The sequence below is a fragment of the Bubalus bubalis genome, chromosome X (assembly GCF_019923935.1).
Source record: "Bubalus bubalis isolate 160015118507 breed Murrah chromosome X, NDDB_SH_1, whole genome shotgun sequence".
NCBI lineage: Eukaryota > Metazoa > Chordata > Mammalia > Artiodactyla > Bovidae > Bubalus > Bubalus bubalis.
The window spans coordinates 16300190-16318114 of NC_059181.1; the positions used below are offsets into that span (position 1 = coordinate 16300190).

Sequence of the window (17925 nt, forward strand, 5' to 3'; positions counted from 1 at the left end):
GTCGCCCAAATGGACTAAGACATTAGGTTTATCTCTTGTTTTTTCATGATTAGATTGGGGTGATGGGTTTGGGGAAAGATACCAAGGAGGTGAAGTGCCCTTTTCATCACATTGTAACATGTTATCAGCATCACTTACCACTGCTAATGCGGTCTAGTTGATTTCTAATGCCACAGAATGTCCATTGCTCTTAATGTAAAAACAAGAAAATGCAATATTTTATATTTGTACTATAGCCTAACTTTTGAAACTCTTCCAACCTTTAATTAGGTTGCTGTTCTGTACCCCAGAATAGGAATGTGTATGTGACACATGGTATGTAATCGGTATTCCTTGGTGACTGAATGAATATCTCTCTGTCTCCACCCTCATATATATAGGTCAGGGTCGCTGGGTGGGAAAAAGAGACATCTTAAGCAACCTAGATACTAACCAGTCCACAGTCCAACCACTCGTATTGATTGGGTTTTAAAGAATGAATTTAAAATAACTTTGGAAAACTGGGATACGTTTTCATCCTCCTAAAAGGATGTTGGAACTTTTCTTATGATTTATATATGTAACTGTAGTGTTGTAAGCAGTGCTAATGAAGTGGGAGGTAAGCATGTAGGAGTTCAGCAATGCAGACCTTGGGAAATGGGGAGGCACTTTAGAATTAGTATTGTCAAATTGCTTGTTTTCATTGCATTTGAGAATTTCCCTCCTTTGTGGTAAGTTGCCATCTCATTAAAAGGGAAACTCTCAACAACATCATCTCGAAACACCTGCCTCACCACATAGAAAGAGGCAGCCTTTTATGAGCACTAGCATTCTTTTCTCTGTGGTTTTACTGAGTTTTGATGCTTTATCCAAAGCAGTGGGTTTCTCGCTGCTGACAGACGCAGTTGCAGGTTGCAGAGTAAAGTGAACTGTTTAAAAGTTCAACTTGCTGAAGTTTTCAGACCACTCATTGCCTCCAAGCTAAGTTGAAAAGGCCAGAATGATCGCTCACCTTTGCTGGTAGCCCTGGGGGCACGGAGAATGTTGAACAGAGAAGCTAGGTTCTCTACTGCCAAGACCTGTGCCTCCAGAAAAATGATCTGCCAACTGTGGGGAGGTGAGGGGGCAGGCTGATCCGAGGAAACACGAGTTTCTCATATTTCCTAGTCTTTTCTGTATTGGCAGTTAATAATTTTAAACTGTCCTGGCATTTTGCAAGCAATTTAAAGGCTGCGAATCCTGAAGTGTGGGGTGTTTGTGGGAGTGACATGGGTGGGGACTCTGTCATCCTAGTCTTCTGTTTTGAGAGTAAGCATTCTTGAGTAAAGATACGGTGCAAAACACCCTCTCTCCTGCATTGACCATGGGCCCCACATTCAGACAGTAGGTCTGTGGGGGAATAGTGAACGATTTTCTAGCCTTTGTTCCTCCTCGGTTTCAAAATATATTAAGAAAACCATGGGTGACACAGAGGGCTTTTATAGGGACCCAGATACCTAAAAATCACTTTCAAATTGAATTTCAAAAAATAAACTCCCCAGGACAATTCATAGGCTCTGGGTACTTGGACACTGAATTGCACAGGAAAGGTTTCTTAAGATAAGCATTTGTGTTTCAAATTTCCCCCACTTGGCTCTTTATGATAACAGCTTTCATAAATAGTATAGCAGTTGAAACATTTATTATTGGAACAGAAATGCAATTACATGCAGATGTTGTCCTGTGATTCATTGCTTTGTACTCCACACATTTTCAAGCTGGAGGAAGAACAAGCAGGTCATCAAGTAAATGCTCTCGGCTGAGCTCCACTTACTCTCCTGACTTGAGTTATCTAATCTCTTTTGTGAGTGTTGCCACAACCTCGTCCTCCGTGGCCCTTCTTGGCAGCGAGTTTCATTGTGCAATTACTCCAACTACCGTCAAGAATGTCTTTTCATCCAATATAAACGTTTTTTCCTTAATCCAAACCTGGTTCTTTCTCCAATATTCCTGTTCCGAGGCATATAAAAGGACCACCCCATTTAATTTTTTTCAGTTTGTTATCAGTTTTTCCTTTTGGCAACGTCAGAAAGTGATCCAAACTGTGAAGGTGATAACATAGGACAATTGAGATAGAACCACTAGAGGTGGGATGGATGGAGATGTCCTTCCTGGTTGTCATTGGTCATGGATGGCCTTTTCCCGGAGGAAACCTTTGCATACATTCTGAGGGTTTAGGGGCCACTTTTCACTTTCATGCATTGGAGAAGGAAATGGCAACCCACTCCAGTGTTCTTGCCTGGAGAATCCCAGGGACGGGGGAGCCTGGTAGGCTGCCGTCTATGGGGTTGCACAGAGTCACACACAACTGAAGTGACTTAGCAGCAGCAGCAGCAGTGAAGACGCCAAGTGTATCCGTTTCCTATTACTGCAGTAACAAATTATCACCAGCCTGGGGCTTCCCTGGTGGCTCAGACAGGAAAGAATCTGCCTGCAACATAGGAGACCCAGGTTCTATCCATGGATTGGGAAGATCTCCTGGAGAAGGGAATACCCACTCCCATATTCTTGCCTGGAGAATTCATGGACAGAGGAGCCTGGTGGGCTGTAGTCCATGGGGTCACACAGCTGAGCTACTAACACACTTCAGTGGATTAAAACAACTCAAATTATTTTCATACAGTTCTTCAGGTCAGAAGTCCAACACAAGTCTCAGTGGGCTAAAATCAAGGTGTCTCCAGGACTGTATTCCTTCTTGAAACTTTAGAGGAGAATCTGTTCCCAGCCTCTAGAGGCTGACCCCATTCCCTGGATCATGGTCTCCTTCCTCCATTTTCCAAGCCACCAGTAGTTAGTCAAGTCTCTCATATGATATTATGCTTACACGGATTCTTCTGCCTCCCCCTTCCACATTTTAAAGACCTTGTGATTCCTTTGGACCCACCTGGATAATCTAGGCTGATCATCTTAAGGTCAGCAATTTAGGAACCTTCATTCCATCTGCAACCGTAACTCCTCCCCCTCATTTAACTTAATATATGTGCAGATTCCAGAGACTTGGACGTGGACATCTTTGGGAGGTCACTATTCTGCCTACCACACGAAGCAGAGCATTTCAGGCAGTGGAAGAACATGTGCAAAGGCCCTAAGGTCTGAACAAGATGGGTATGATGGGGGAAGAGAAGGAAGACCAATGTGGGTTGACATAATGCTCTGAGGTTAGTCTGGGAAAGGCTGGCAGAGGTCAGATTATGGAAAGCTCAGTGGGCCATGGTATGAAAACTAAACTGTGTTCTGGTCATAGGAGGAGACTGCTAGAGGTTTTGAGCAGGGAATGGCATGATCTGATATATATTTTTAAAAGATGGTTTGGGCTGCTCTGTGAAAATAAACTGTGGAGAGGCAAGGGCAGAAGTAGGGAGAACAATTGAGAAGCAAGTACAGGGAATTTCCTGGTGGTCCAGTGTTTAGAGCTAGGCAGTTTGACTGCTGTGGGCCCAGTTTCAATCCCCGGTCGAGGAATCAAAGGTCTCACCAATTAAAAAAAAAAAAAAAAAAAGACAATTACAGTGATCTCGTTCAGAGGTTCTCAACAGGGGGCAGTTTTGTGCTGCCAGCCCCTAGGGAACATTTGGCAATGTCTGAAGAGACTTCCAGTTGTGACTTGTGGTTAAGGGGAGAGAGAGTACCCCTGGGATCCAGTGGGAAGATGCCAGCGATGCTACTTAGCATCCTACAGTGCCTAGGGCAGCCCACAGCACAAAGAATGATCCTGACCTGTGGTGTGGAGGCTGAGAAACTGGAAGGGTTGGAGGCAACAGGAAAGACATGGTCAGAGCATGCGTGCTCAGTAGCTCAATCGTATCCAACTCTTAGCGACCCCATGGACTTTAGCCCGCCAGGCTCCTCTGTGCATAGAATTATCCTGGCAAGAATACTGGAGTGGGTTGCCGTTTCCTTCTCCAGCGTTTGGACACACACTCAACCATTACTAGGCTTTAGCTTTCAGGGCTTTATCAAAGAAGGAAGAGGCTGGGGGTTGACTTCAAAGCAGACTAGATTGGAGAGGGAGGGGCTGTGTGGGGCACATGGGTGGGGGTGGGAAGGAGAGGTGATTTTCACAGTGCTGGGTTTCCCTCAGGCAGCCAAAAGGACACACTGCAGCACTTCCATGGCATCTTGTATCAGCTATCTTGTCCTAGTTCCTATTATGTACATGGTGTTTATCATAGTCTAGAATTATAAACCCAGGGAACCCAGGTCCTATTTTATTCTCCATCGTCACTAGCTTGGTGACATCAGACAACTGACTTAACCTCTCCTTGTCTCCATTTTCACCATTGGGCTTCCCAGGTGGCTCAGTGGTAAAGAATCTGCCTGCCAATACAGGAGACTCAGGTTTTATCCCTAGGTCGGGAAGATCTCCTGGAGAAGGAAATGGCAACCCACTCCAGTACTCTTGCCTGGAAAATACCATGGACAAAGGAGCCTGGCAGGTATAATTTAGCTACTAAATAACAACTGAAAAAGACAACATTTGCTTTATCAACCTCATCTTGTTACAAAGAACTTGGGAAGAAAAATTAAAGCATGATATGTATATATTCTGAAAGTGAAAGTGGAGAGTGAGAAAGTTGGCTTAAAGCTCAACATTCAGAAAACGAAGATCATGGCATCCGATCCCATCACTTCATGGGAAATGGATGGGGAAACAGTGGAAACAGTGTCAGACTTTATTTTTTTGGGCTCCAAAATCACTGCAGATGGTGATTGCAGCCATGAAATTAAAAGATGCTTACTCCTTGGAAGGAAAGTTATGACCAACCTAGATAGCATATTCAAAAGCAGAGACATTACTTTGCCAACAAAAGTCCATCTAGTCAAGGCTATGGTTTTTCCAGTGGTCATGTATGGATGTGAGAGTTGGACTGTGAAGAAGGCTGAGCGCCGAAGAATTGATGCTTTTGAACTGTGGTGTTGGAGAAGACTCTTGAGAGTCCCTTGGACTGCAAGGAGATCCAACCAGTCCATTCTGAAGGAGATCAGTCCTGGGTGTTCATTGGAAGGACTGATGCCAAAGCTGAAACTCCAGTACTTTGGCCACCTTATGCGAAGAGTTGACTCATTGGAAAAGACTCTGATGCTGGGAGGGATTGGGGGCAGGAGGAGAAGGGGACGACAGAGGATGAGATGGCTGGATGGCATCACCGACTCCATAGACATGAGTTTGGGTGAACTCCAGGAGTTGGTGATGGACAGGGAGGCCTGGCGTGCTGCAATTCATGGGGTCGCAAAGAGTCGGACACGACTGAGCGACTGAACTGAACTGATGTATATATTCTGCTTTGCAAATTTTTGTTCCCTGTAATTTCATTATCATAATCCTTCTTTTCTAGGTTTCATTATATTTTTCACCATTAATATTTTTATACCTGAAAAACAATGTAACTGATAAATATTTAACACATTGAAAAGGCAAGTTATATTTTAGATTTTATTTTTATGATATTTTCAAGGATCACATAGTCTAGTTCTTTTGGAATATTTAATAAGGAAACCAGTGGAATAACATTAATGGCTAATTTAGTTTATTTCACCAATTTATTCACTAGCACCTGTGTGTAAAGGACTATTAAATGAACTAGGCCAAAATAGGGTTCCTCTTGCCTCTGGGCACATGCAATAAATTCACCTTGCCATTCTGAGACAGTTCTTATAACGTAGAGACTAGGGGTCTGCAAAGTGTAGCCCAAAGTTGGCTGCCCAGTTGTGTGAATAAAGTTTTATTGGAACACAGCCACACACATTCATTTCCATATTATCTGTGGATGGTTTGGACCTCAGTAGCTGAATAGAGTTAGCTGTAATAGAGAGGTGTACAGCTGGCAAAGTCAAAAATATTTACTGTCTTGCCCTTCACAGAAAAAAAATTTGCCCACTCCTGACCTAAGGCACTTAAGTCTTTTGGAAATTTCAGCTTTTGCTTCTGAATTTGCTCTGTTTTCTTATTTCTAAAAATGTGAATCTCCAATAAAGAAATATTTTAAGAATGCCTATTTCCCTGTGTTTACATGGCTTACATCCCCATACCACAGGCTTTACAAGTAAAAGTGCTAAGCTACCAGTATATATTCAATTTATAGGCTAATAATGGCCCAATATAGTTTTTCTCCCATCTATTTTGTAGATCTTTCGTTTCCATCCTTTATTTATCACTATTGAACCCAAGCTTCTTTCTTAACATTATTTTCCCCCATCTCTTCAAGGTCATTTTGTATTATAACACAATCCTCAGAGGTGTTAGCTATCCAATTTGGCACCATCTGCAAATTAAATCAACTTGTCTTTTATTTCATCACTCAAACAACTGATGGAAATATTAAGAAGAGCCTGCCTCAGGACATCCTTTTAAAATGTCACTGTTTCCCTCAAGGTTCTGCAAGAACCATTGATAATCTGAGTCCACTTTTAAGCTCCCACTCCTCTGACAATTGGATCTAGTCAGTGATGGCCAAACCTCAGATGCCAGTCATGATACCATAGTGGTCATGAGCATGCCTACTTACTTAACGGACCCATTCCTCTAAGCGGATGGGTTTGCCATACCTGTTGTGTCTGCTCATCATATATTCTGGTTCTCCTGTCTTGCTCTGAAATTAAGGAGGGCTGGAGGACTTGCTTTGGCCAGTGAAAGGTGAGCGGAAGTTTGCATCCTTTAGGGAGTGAAGTTTTGAAAGGCAGTTCATGATTCACCAGGTCCGCGTTTCCTGTCTTGGCAACCGTGGAAGTACGTGTTGAAAGGAACCTTCATCAGGTTGGGCTCCTGAGTGACTGTGAATAGAGACCCCTCCCTAGAGATCTGCATAGATGTGCAGCACGAGTGAGAAACACACCGTTGTTGTTATAAGCAACTGAGACCTGGGGGTGGCTTGTTTCCAGAGCATAACCTCACCCATCTTGCCTGATAACAGCTCTTGAGCACCATAACATTTTTCTAGAAAGCTCCATTAAAGCTTGGGACCATTCTTTTCCTATGGATCCTTTTCTGTGTATATCCCTCGCAGAACCTTATCCACTGTGCATACCACTTAAATGTTTATTGCATAGAAGTTACTTAATAATAGATCGATAGATAACTGGCTAACATATTTAGGGAATCTTTTTTATGCTTTTGCATCCTGTTTTTATATATGTGCGTGTGCCCAGTTGTGTCTAACTCTTTACAACCCCATGAACTGTAGCCCACCAGGCTCCTCTGTCCATGGGATTTCCCAGGCAAGAATTCTGGTGTAGGTTGCCGTTCCTTGCTCCAGGGGATCTTCCCAGATAAGGGATAGAACCCACAGCTCTTGCATCTCCTGCATTAGCAGGTGAATTCTTTACCACTAGCACCACCTGGGAAGCTGTATTATATATGAATTAATGATAAAAACAACTCCATGTACATCCAGCTTCCTAAGCACCTTAAAGGTATTTTTCAATTGAATGCCCTGGTTCTCCTCTATTGTTTGATATAAGGATATAGTCATTATGATGGAGGTTTTACCTTCCCTAATATTTACTTTAAGTTAACTCAGCCCAGATTCACCACTTCTAATCATGGTAAGACCGGCCTCTGGCTACTGAGAGTAACCTGCACTCACTATAGTGAGAGAATGAGCTTGGGCATTTGCCTATTAATACTTCTATATTGGGGCTTCCCTGGAGGCTCAGATGGTAAAGAATCCACCTGCAGTGCAGGAGATGCAGGAGACGTGGGTTCGATTCCTGGGTTGGGAATATCCCCTGGAGGAGGGAAGGGCTACCTACCTACATCAGTATTCTTGCCTGGAGAATCCCGTGGAAAGAGTCTGGCAGGCTACAGTCCATGGGGTCACAGAATCAGACACAACTGAGTGACTAACACTTTCCTTCTTTCACTTCTGTATTGATGTGGAGCTTCAACGAAACATCCTTCTGTTAGGAGAAATTTAGGGAAACATTAGAGCTTCACATTTCATAATATTCATGTGCACAGGCTTTCTTTAAGATGCAGTTGGGACATGCCTCACTTGCTCCTGGTTGTATTCCTGGGACCTAGCAGAATGCCCGGACCATAGAAGCATCAAAAAATACATGGAATGATTTGAATTTGATACTTTCCATCATCTTTGAGATAGGAAGCCCTTTTTATTTCTGTTTTGGAGGTGAGGCTCAGAAACATTACAAGTAATTCACCCAAGGTCACACCACGAAGAGATGGAACCAGAATGGGAGCATTCTGCTTCTCAGGCATTTGCTCTTTCTTGGATAGCATGGTGCACCCAGGCTTCAGTAGAAAGAGCAAATGTTCTGGAGTCTGATGGACCAAGATTTGAATTATAGCTCAGCTACTCATTAGTTATATGTCATTGGGAATTTCTCAAATCTATCCCCTGATGTTTTCTTTAAACCACAATGATATTTTCTCCCCTTCAAGTAGGTCTTGTGTTTTATTTCATTTCCCATAAATGCTATTTTGGGGGCATGGTATAATGATTCAGCTGTATGTACTCTCTCATTGGGGTCCTCTATGGTTAGGTTGAATTCATGTTGCTTCTCTGACCCTGTCTTTCCCAAACCATTTCTTGAGGCATCCAAGATGAATTTAGCAGAGGGTTATATTCCCACTTTGAAATAGGCTACTTTCATATCCAAATTTCATTTTGACCTTTCAATTCAATAATTATAGCCTAAGATATTTTATGTTTAAAGCCCAAATGACTGTTTGCTTAGAATTGTAAGAACAAATTTGGAGGCCAGCTTAAGGCACTTAAAGGTTTAGCCTGCCCTGGAGAAAAAATGCATTCTTTGTCTTGCATCAACATGTTAATAAAGTCTAAAGTTCCTGCACAAACAGAACTTGCTTCAGCGGGAATTATAAGAACATAAAGGGTGCAGGATCATAAATGGACTATATTAGTGAAAGCCATTTACCTAGCATGGCACACAGAGTTTTATTTAAGATTAATGAAAACCCAATAAATAGAAAACACTAATATTCCTTCCAGTGGGGCAGTCAAGATGAGTCTTAACTTGATATCATAGAAATGTGTGTACTCTGAACAGAAAAACGTGTGCAATATTTGCAAAGTTATATTTTCATAATATTTTATAACCCAAATTTATATTCAATACAAATGCACCTAATATCTCATTTTAGGATCATTCTGGAGTCAGGTAAAGGCAATCATTTTAGCAGTAAGTTATGACTTCATAAAAGTATTTTAATCAGTTGGTATGTTACCTTTAAACTCTCTGGACATATGATTCTTAAAAATGATATTTGAACATGGAAATATGCCATTTGAATGTTTTTCTGTCTCTTCAAGTGGATTTTATTTTTGAAAATTCTATTAGAGGTAAATTCTAGAAGATCTGAGATTTTGGATCTGCCACAAAATGGATCATGAGACTTTAGACCAGTCACTTATCACTGCACGTCAATTTTGTTACCTTGAATAGGAAATAATAACACACGCTTCCTGTAGAGATATAAAGAAAAATGGTATGGAAAAGTCTTTGCCCAGTGGAAAATGCCCCTGTGGTGTTTGTTTGTTTGTTTGTTTGTTTGTTTTGCAGTCTCCTGCTCTTAACAGAAGCCCTTCATGATAGGTTTGTGTTGGTGCTGGCTTCGGTAGCCTGTAAACATTCATTCTCTCCTCTTCCCTGAGCAGAGACCAAAGACACAACACTGAGCTATTTTTGCTAAGATCCACACTACTCAAGGAGCAGTCAACCAGTGGATGAAATAGAAATAAATGATTCATTTTAAGATAAGCTTTATTTAGCAGGCAGTCTTCACCTCCAGCACTCAGATACTAAGTCTTGAGTCTGTTCTTCATAGTGAGACTTCAGTGGAATTGGTTAGACTTAAAAAGAATTATTACTTTTCTCTACAGGCCTGTGTAGAGAAGAACAGCCAATTGTAGCCAAATGTAGAGGAGAAGAGCCAATTATTAGACAATGGATGTGTTACATACTTACATTTAAAAACTGTTTTGAGCCTAGAGTTAAACCTTCCACAGAGTACTTTTAAAGATACATTTTCTTATCTTCTTAAGTCTAAGAGGTTGTTTAAATGTTTTTCCATGTAATTATGCAAATTCACAAGTCTTAGATTTCTTTCCTGAAACCATCAAACACTTTAATATGTGGGCTCAGGAGGGTTATTTCAGGGAATAAATAGATATTATGTGTCATTTCACCCTTAAAAAGAGTGGCAATTACTGCATTGTAAAAGGAGTAAACTCTAAATGATCTTATTGTATTATCTACTAAAGGCCTGGAAAAGTTGAATAACTATTAGTTACTATGTTCCTATAAGGCATTGGGGGGTCTTACTTGATAGAGGTTTATTCGTATTCTCGTCCCATCATACGTTCTATTCACTTCTTTGAAAATAATTTCAAGAAAAGTTACCCTGGTTTTAAAAACATAAAAGACAACTGATAATATCCTATGCTTTGGTTTTTCTCCCTACAGTGCCTTTATATAATAGAAGGTCGGTCATAGCTCATGATATAAAATACTAGCTGTTGACTCACAGTTACACTAGAAGGGCCAATTTTACAGACTGCTGGAATAAAGATGATTTTAATTAAATTGCACAAATCCCTTTGTACTGCAACCAAAGCCTCCTCAGGCTGGCTGACGCTGAGCCACTCTGGCATGTGTAGAGTTAACCAGGTTACCCGGCTTCCTAGTTAACTTCTTTCACCAGGAATGCAATTCGTGTTTACCTATATAAGGAAACCTGTTAGGCTGACCTGAGTTTGGCGGATTTTTGTGCTGACTGGGAGGCGTGTGAGCACACAGCCCAGAGACGGGGAGTGATTCCGAGCTGGACAGAGCAAGCTTCCTGATCGCACCAGCCATTCAGCTGATCCGAGGCAGGCTGCCTGGAGGACCTACAGGTTTGCCTCTTCCAGATCACAGTTGAGGAACAAAAACCCCGTCCTGGGAAAAATGGGGAAGCCGGTGAGTCTTACCGATCTCTCTCTGTATGCTGCTGCTCAGGGGCACGCCTCGCTGGTCTCACCCAGGAAGTGGAGGCAGAGGCGTCGCTCAGCCTCTCACCCCACAGCTCCTTCCTGAACAAACACCAGGCTTCGCGAATACCTCCAGACAACTTTTCCTGCCTGTTTTGTACCCCGAGAATCCACAGAGGCAGTGATTTTCGCACCTTAGAGTGTTTTGGTGGTTTGAGGAGGGGGTGGGGGGCGTTGGCTTTTTTTTTTTTTTAACTACTCAGGAGTTTCTCTCCTACCGCGATGAGCAAACTTTCTCATCTTTGTTGCACTCTGCAGAGTGGAAAGGAGCCCTGGGGTGCTTCGCGAGAACGCCGAGCCCCCAAGGATGTCAATAGTAACTTTAAGTTGGGTTCCAAAAACTACAGGCGGAGTGATAGTCGGTAGAAGTGCAATTTGTCACAAAAAAAGGCAGTCTGAAGGTATCATTTTTCATTCATGCGGCAGCAAAAATCCTTCCATCCTGCACATGTAATAAAGGACACCTTCTGAGACACTGAGAAAAGAAGCTGAGCTGAGCTCTTTGTTCTAGACAATGTAAAGAAGCCCACTCTTGCATTTTGACAAGTTAGCATATGTCTATTTATATATAAGGCAGGGACTGTGTAGAAAGGCTTTATGTCAAAGGCATTGTGGTCGATTGAGTTAAAATTTGGCTCTATTCTATATGTGGACAAAAATTGAAGTCTGAATGTAATTAAACAGGGAAATATGAAAGTGTTTAACAGACTTGCAGGGGAATTTTAGTAATACTGCGGAATGCTCAATTATAAGAGGCAACTGAGTGAGAAAGAAGAAAAAGCCGTTCCAGCTGAGTTCTGGAGCTTAGGTAAAACTTTTGAAAAGAAAGTTTATTTTAAAAAAATCTAGTATAACCATCCAAAATGATTTTGGAATGGGGTACAATTTTTTTTTTTCTGGCAAGGTGATTTTCTTAATTCAGTGAGCTTGGATAATTGTTTTGAATGATTTGACTTTTCATCTTGCAGAGAAATATTGTCATTTTCTGTCATGCACGGTGACTTAATCCTAAGGGTTTGGGTAGCAGGCAAGTGGTGCACAGACCCAATTTCCAATTTGTCGTATTAAGAAACTAATTTCTTAAATTAATTTCAAGAAAAGTAACCAGCACAAACAAGCAGGTTTGAGTGAATGGCCACTTTTTTAAAAATTGCAAGTCATAGTCCATTTAATAGTGAGATTTAATACAGGGATTGGCAACTGCTTATTCATAAAAACAAAAGCTATGGCCAGTTTTATTTAGAGCTCTCAACTTGCAAAAGCCTTACTATTTGCAGTAACACAGTTTAAATGAAACATGCTCATCTCAATGAGAATGAAACCAAGAAAAGCAGTGTGTGTATAAGACAGCAGATGTCTTAGTAAATAAATTTCATAACACAAGCAGCAGAACTGAGGAGCCTAATGCAAATGTTTTAAAGCTTGTTATCTCCTCACTGCTGCTCAGAAAAATAGGAGTCTTGATATTGTACTGCTTTCGATGGGAATCAGTAACCCAGGAGACACAAAACACTTTTAAAATATACTGTTAATAACAGATGTTTATACCTGGTTTTCTCACCCTGCTGAAGAGATGGCCCCCAGCCAAGTCGACTAGCACGTCCGCTGTTTTTTCTGTGAGTTGATATGTACACAGTTATTATACACTAATTACATCAACGGCCAAGGGGATATATAACTAGAAAGATAAATCTGTCTCCTGGGGTGGGGAGGGCTGGGGGTAAGCTTGGGTTTGGGGAATCTCATGTTTAGAGTTCTTCTTGCCAGTGGCTGATGAATTACTGTCAGTGACTGGGATCCCCAATTCCTGAATTTACTTACCTCTGGTTCCTGGGCAGCTCATTTGGGGGTAATAAGAGTGATTATTGTATTTAACACTTTGGTATTCATAGAGTCCCAACAGGATTTCTTGTTGAAGATTAAAGTTATTTCAGGGTCCAAACTAATCCTCCAGTGAAAGGCAGGTAAGGTGCAGTGGTACCGCATTAGTTGTTTTCCAGTCACTGGTGCTGTGTGTTTAGGTCTGTGAGGTGTTAGTAAGTGTCCTGGATAAGGAGACTGAAAAATCATGGGAGGGAAAAAGCAAGTAATGGAACCTTAATATCGTTCTTTGCTCATATATGTTGTGACACCCTAAAAAAGTGCAGCATATGAAGATGATTTGTTGCAAATGTACCTGATGGATCCTTTTTGGCCTGATCATCCTGAGAAACATTCTCTAAGGCAAAGCTTTCTGAAAGATGGGCCATGGAGTACTGGTAGATGATGAGCGAGTTGTAGACATTCCCAGAAGTTGATCCCCTTTGGCATCTGGGCCATCAAGCTGTGCCTGGGATGGGCATATCCCCCTGAGGGTTATCTGTGGACCACTTAGTTTCCTCAGCTTGCCCCAATGCGTTGTACAGATAGGATCAATTTCTGTGTAAAAGCTAGGAAACTGTCTTTGACAACCCAGGCCCAGAATACAGAGAGAGCCAGGGAAAGTTCAACTACTGTGTTAAAACCTGAGCCTCAAGGCTCAACACTGATGAAACATAACCTTATTCTTTTTTTATCATCTTTCATGTTATCATGGGGAGGCCAAGGTCCTCTGTATGTCACTCAGTTTGCCCCCTTTGTTCTATAACAAAGTTAAAGAAGTGTTGGGGTGTGTGTGTTGTCATTGTCATTGTTTTTCTATTCTTAAAGATCCCTAGAAAGCTGATGGCAAACGGTTTCTCTTGGCTTCCTTTCTAATGTTTAATCATCATTTATTCTTTTTCTCAAACTGCTGTCACAGTTTGCTTGGCTCAAATTCTCCCGCCACCAGTGTGGCCTGGTCCAGAGGCAATGACACAAAAGAACCTGGTTTCCAAAGTTATTTATTAAATGTAAATTCTTTCCTTAGATACTGTACCAAATTTGTACACATCATTCCTATCCCTGGTGAACTTTCTTTGGCTTTCTCTGCCTACCATTTGTCATCAATTACCTTTTCAAAAACATTTTGCATTATTAATTCCTGTTACATTCATTCAGCAAATATTTATTGAGTGCCTTTTGAAGTCCTTTGCTAAGTACTCAAAAGGAAAAGCGGGTATATAGGACACAGATGAATTTAAACCCAGTCTTCATGCAATTGGTAGCATTTCTGCAAAGAGTAATCTCATTGCCTGAATGGTGTGCAGCATGTGAAGTACGACTTGCTACAAACTTACTTGACCACTTACTTTTTGGCTGATCATCCTGAGGGACATTCTTGAAGTCAAAGCTTTCCAACTGGTGAGCAGAAAACAGGTTAACACACAGGTCAAGATATTCATGCTGTCAAGATGTTCACCAGATAATTTCCACGTCAGAACATGTCCAGTAGATGCCAACGAACTTGGTTACTTACAGAAGAAAGATGCCCCCTTGCTCCCCACAGAGCATCTCTAGATAACAGGGAGCTGGGTGATACCTTTTTCTGTTTTGCTAATGTATTTTTCAAGACTACATTTTCTTGGATTGTAAGGGGTTCCTAGGGCACCATGTTAAGAAGAGAGATTTTCAGAGTACTAGGTAACTTCAGAGTTTTATACTGGCTTTTACCCACTGGAAATTACTAATTGACTAGTGATGATTCTTAAGAAGCAGGCAAGAGCATCTGCTGTTACTGCTAGGTTGTAGATGTAAGGCTTAGAATCAGGGATCATGAATTAATAACTGGTTTGCACCAGTAGGGGGTTTCTTTGGTGGCTCAGACAGTAAAGAATCCGTCTGCAATGCATGAGACACAGGTTCAATCCTTGAGTCGGGAATATCCCCTGGAGAAGGAAATGGCTACCCACTCCAGTATTCTTGCCTGGAAAACCCCATCAACAGAGGAGCCTGTTGGGCTACAGTTCATGGTGTCACAAAGAGTCGGACATGACTGAGCAACTAACCCACACTTTTTGCACCAGTAGGATTTTGCAAATATCTCAGGCATTAGCAAAACCAATTTAAAATATATTTATATTTGAAGAAAGCTTGGCTGGTGAGGTAATAGACATGACTAGACTAGGACCTCTAGTTAAATGTAAAAATACATCTCCATTTTTTAATTAATTGCTTGCAGTCACGTATAAGGAAATCTTCTGTGAGTGAATCTTTCAGAGAAATTGAGTTGCTTTATATATTAATGCTAAGGGTTCAGTTGATTTTATTTTTTATTTAAAAGGAAAATAAAAATGGATAGCAGTGCTTTGTGGAATGGAGCACTCTCCAGTGTGCGTGGTACTTACCTAATAGCTGGGTCTGCATAAAGATTGGCTCTAACTGCTCCCACTCTCTTGCAAGTTGCTCTTCACTTGTCTAAACTTGAGACGGAGATGAAATTAAGCAGAACCTCCTCAATTTGACAGTTTGAGTTTTAACACGTGACAGAATAGGAATTTTGGTCAAAGGGCCGGAGCCAGGAAATAACTGCATTATTTATAGGTATTGTTCTGCAGCAGAGGCCTTGGTTATTTAAACCCAATTTATCCACCCCCCTCACCAAGTATCTAATTGTGCAGTTATTTAGATCTGTACTGACACACTCATCATGTATTGCCTTGGGGACCAAAACTGTATATAAACTACTAGAGAACGGATAACAAGTTTACTCGAACTGATATACTTGGCTTAAAGCTAAGAAACAAAAGAATAGCAGTGTTTCCCAGGTTTATTCCAAGGTGGTGGATGGTGGGTTTGGCCAAGTCATCTTAAACTTCTCTGGGATTCAATTTCCTCATCCATCACTGGAGACATAAATACACAGTTCACTGGACAGTTATGAGTATTGACAGCACCTAGCACAGTGCTGGGCAGGAGGCCAGTCAATAAGTATTCGTTGGATGTGAAATGCATGGGAGTGGATGAGGCATTCTCAAGTAAACAATTAAGAGGTTGAAGAAGTAGAAAGCAACCATTGGTGTCCCCTGTGTACTTTTGCCCACTCGGTGATTTAAAACCTGCTTTTCAGTGAAGCATGGTATACTGTCTAACGTCTCATACCAGGTCCTCTTTTCTTAGTGTCACCTGTTTGTCCCCTATAGGTTTTGCATGTGAGACTCTTGTTATAACGGCTTCTTCTATAGCAATCTATGTTATCTCAAATGTAAGTCCCCCCCACCCCATTTTAAGGTGCTTTCCCCAAAGTAACACATTTTAGAAGCAGAACAAAAAATACTCGTTTTGCACTCAGTAATTTGATAGCTTGCAAGCTTTCCAACAGCACTGGTGGGAGGGACTGGACTAGTAAATTCATGGATAAAATTCACTCGTTTTGTGAACAGTAAGTAGAACATCTCCCTGGCTTTAGTTCATAACAGTGGTCTTCCAGATGTCTTGATGTGTTAGGGTCTCTAAGGTATTTTGTCCCCAAGGTTATCCTCAGATTCCACCCTCTTTGTCCCACTCTCACTCATTACATCCTGCCCCAGTGGAATATAACATTTAATATTATATTGCTCCTATGATGTGGACAGGATGTGTCCTGTGGACTAATGTGCCCTGACAAGAGTTTGCTCCTGGCTAAGGCTAGTCGGGACCAAATGGTGCTAGTTTGATGGGGAATCAGGGCAGCTGTATTAGTCAGCTCAGGCTGCTATGACAAAATAGCACAGACTGGGTGGTTGAATGGGCTTACCAGGTGGTGCTAGTGGTAAAGAACCTGCCTGCCAATGCAAGGGACATAAGAGACCATGTTGGATCCCTGGGTCAGGAAGATCTCCTGGAGGAGGGCATGGCAACCCACTACAGTATTCTTACCCGGAGAACCCAATGGACAGAGGAGCTGGGTGGGCTATAGCCCTTGGGATCACAAGGAGTCGGACATAAGTGAAGTGACTTAGTATGCACACACAGGTGGTTAAGTATCAAGTGTTTATTTCTCAGAATTCTGGAGGTTGGGGAGTCCAAGATCAAAGTGTCGGCAAATTCAGTATCTGGTGAGCGCTCTCTATCCAGCTTGTAGATAGGTCTCTTCTCACTGTGTCCTCACTTGACCAAGAGACAGCAATCTCTCCCTCTTTTTATAAAGGCACTAATCCCATCATGGCAGCCCCACCCTCATGACCTCATCTTACCCTAGTTACCTCCCCAAGGCCCCATCTCTAATATCATCACATTGAGAGTTAGGGTTTCAACATATGAACTTGGTGGTGGGGGCACAATTCAGTCCACAGAAATGGCTTTATCAAGACATAGATCAAGTGACTCTGTATTTCTGACTTACTTTCATTGATCTTGAGATATCATCTCTTGTAAGATACATCGTTAAGAAAAAAATCTTTTTAGATCATAACAGTGTTTTCTTAGCATGGAAACATTTTATACTACATTTATGGAAAGAATTATTTTAGACTCTGATGCTGAGAAAGATTGAAGGCAAACAGGAGACAGGGGTAGCAGAGGATGAGATGGTTAGATAGTATCACTGACTCAATGGACATGAATCTGAGCAAACTCCAGGAGATAGTGAAGGATAGGGGAGCCTGACTTGCTGCAATCTATGGGTCACAAAGAGTCAGACATGACTTAGGGACTGAACAACAACAAAACTGGCTTATTTCGACCAATTTTTAAAAGAAAATCATGTCTTCCTCCTGTGCATGCATAAAATGAAAAATGTGGCAAGAAAACTGTTTAAGATTCCAGCTTTCCTAAATCACGTTTCAATCAGAATTGTCGTGTGTGCACTTTTCCACACCATGCTGTCATGCTCTGTGCCAGGAGACAGCATTTCTTTTTAGGGGGCATCTCTACTGTCTCTGAGTCTCTACCAAAAGATAACAACCAGAACTACATTTCTTCCTCTAATGATTCTACCTGGGAATGCAGGTATACCCACCAAGTGACTACACTTGTGAGTGAGCTAATTCTTTACCCTTCTGACACACGTCCACGAGTGTGT

At 41.6% G+C, this 17925-nt stretch overlaps 1 protein-coding gene across 3 annotated transcripts in view; it reads left to right on the forward strand.

The window, feature by feature from the left end:
* MID1 (midline 1) overlaps window positions 1–17925 on the forward strand; it is a 789406-nt gene that overhangs the window by 58418 nt on the left and 713063 nt on the right. The window contains exon 1 of one of the 3 annotated variants that reach the window (XM_025276520.3): window positions 10782–10956. The exons of the other annotated variants lie outside the window; for them this stretch is intronic. The gene's annotated coding sequence lies outside the window, so the exon portion shown is untranslated. Of the gene's footprint in view, window positions 1–10781; window positions 10957–17925 lie in introns of those variants that run through there. 3 annotated transcript variants of the gene reach the window in all.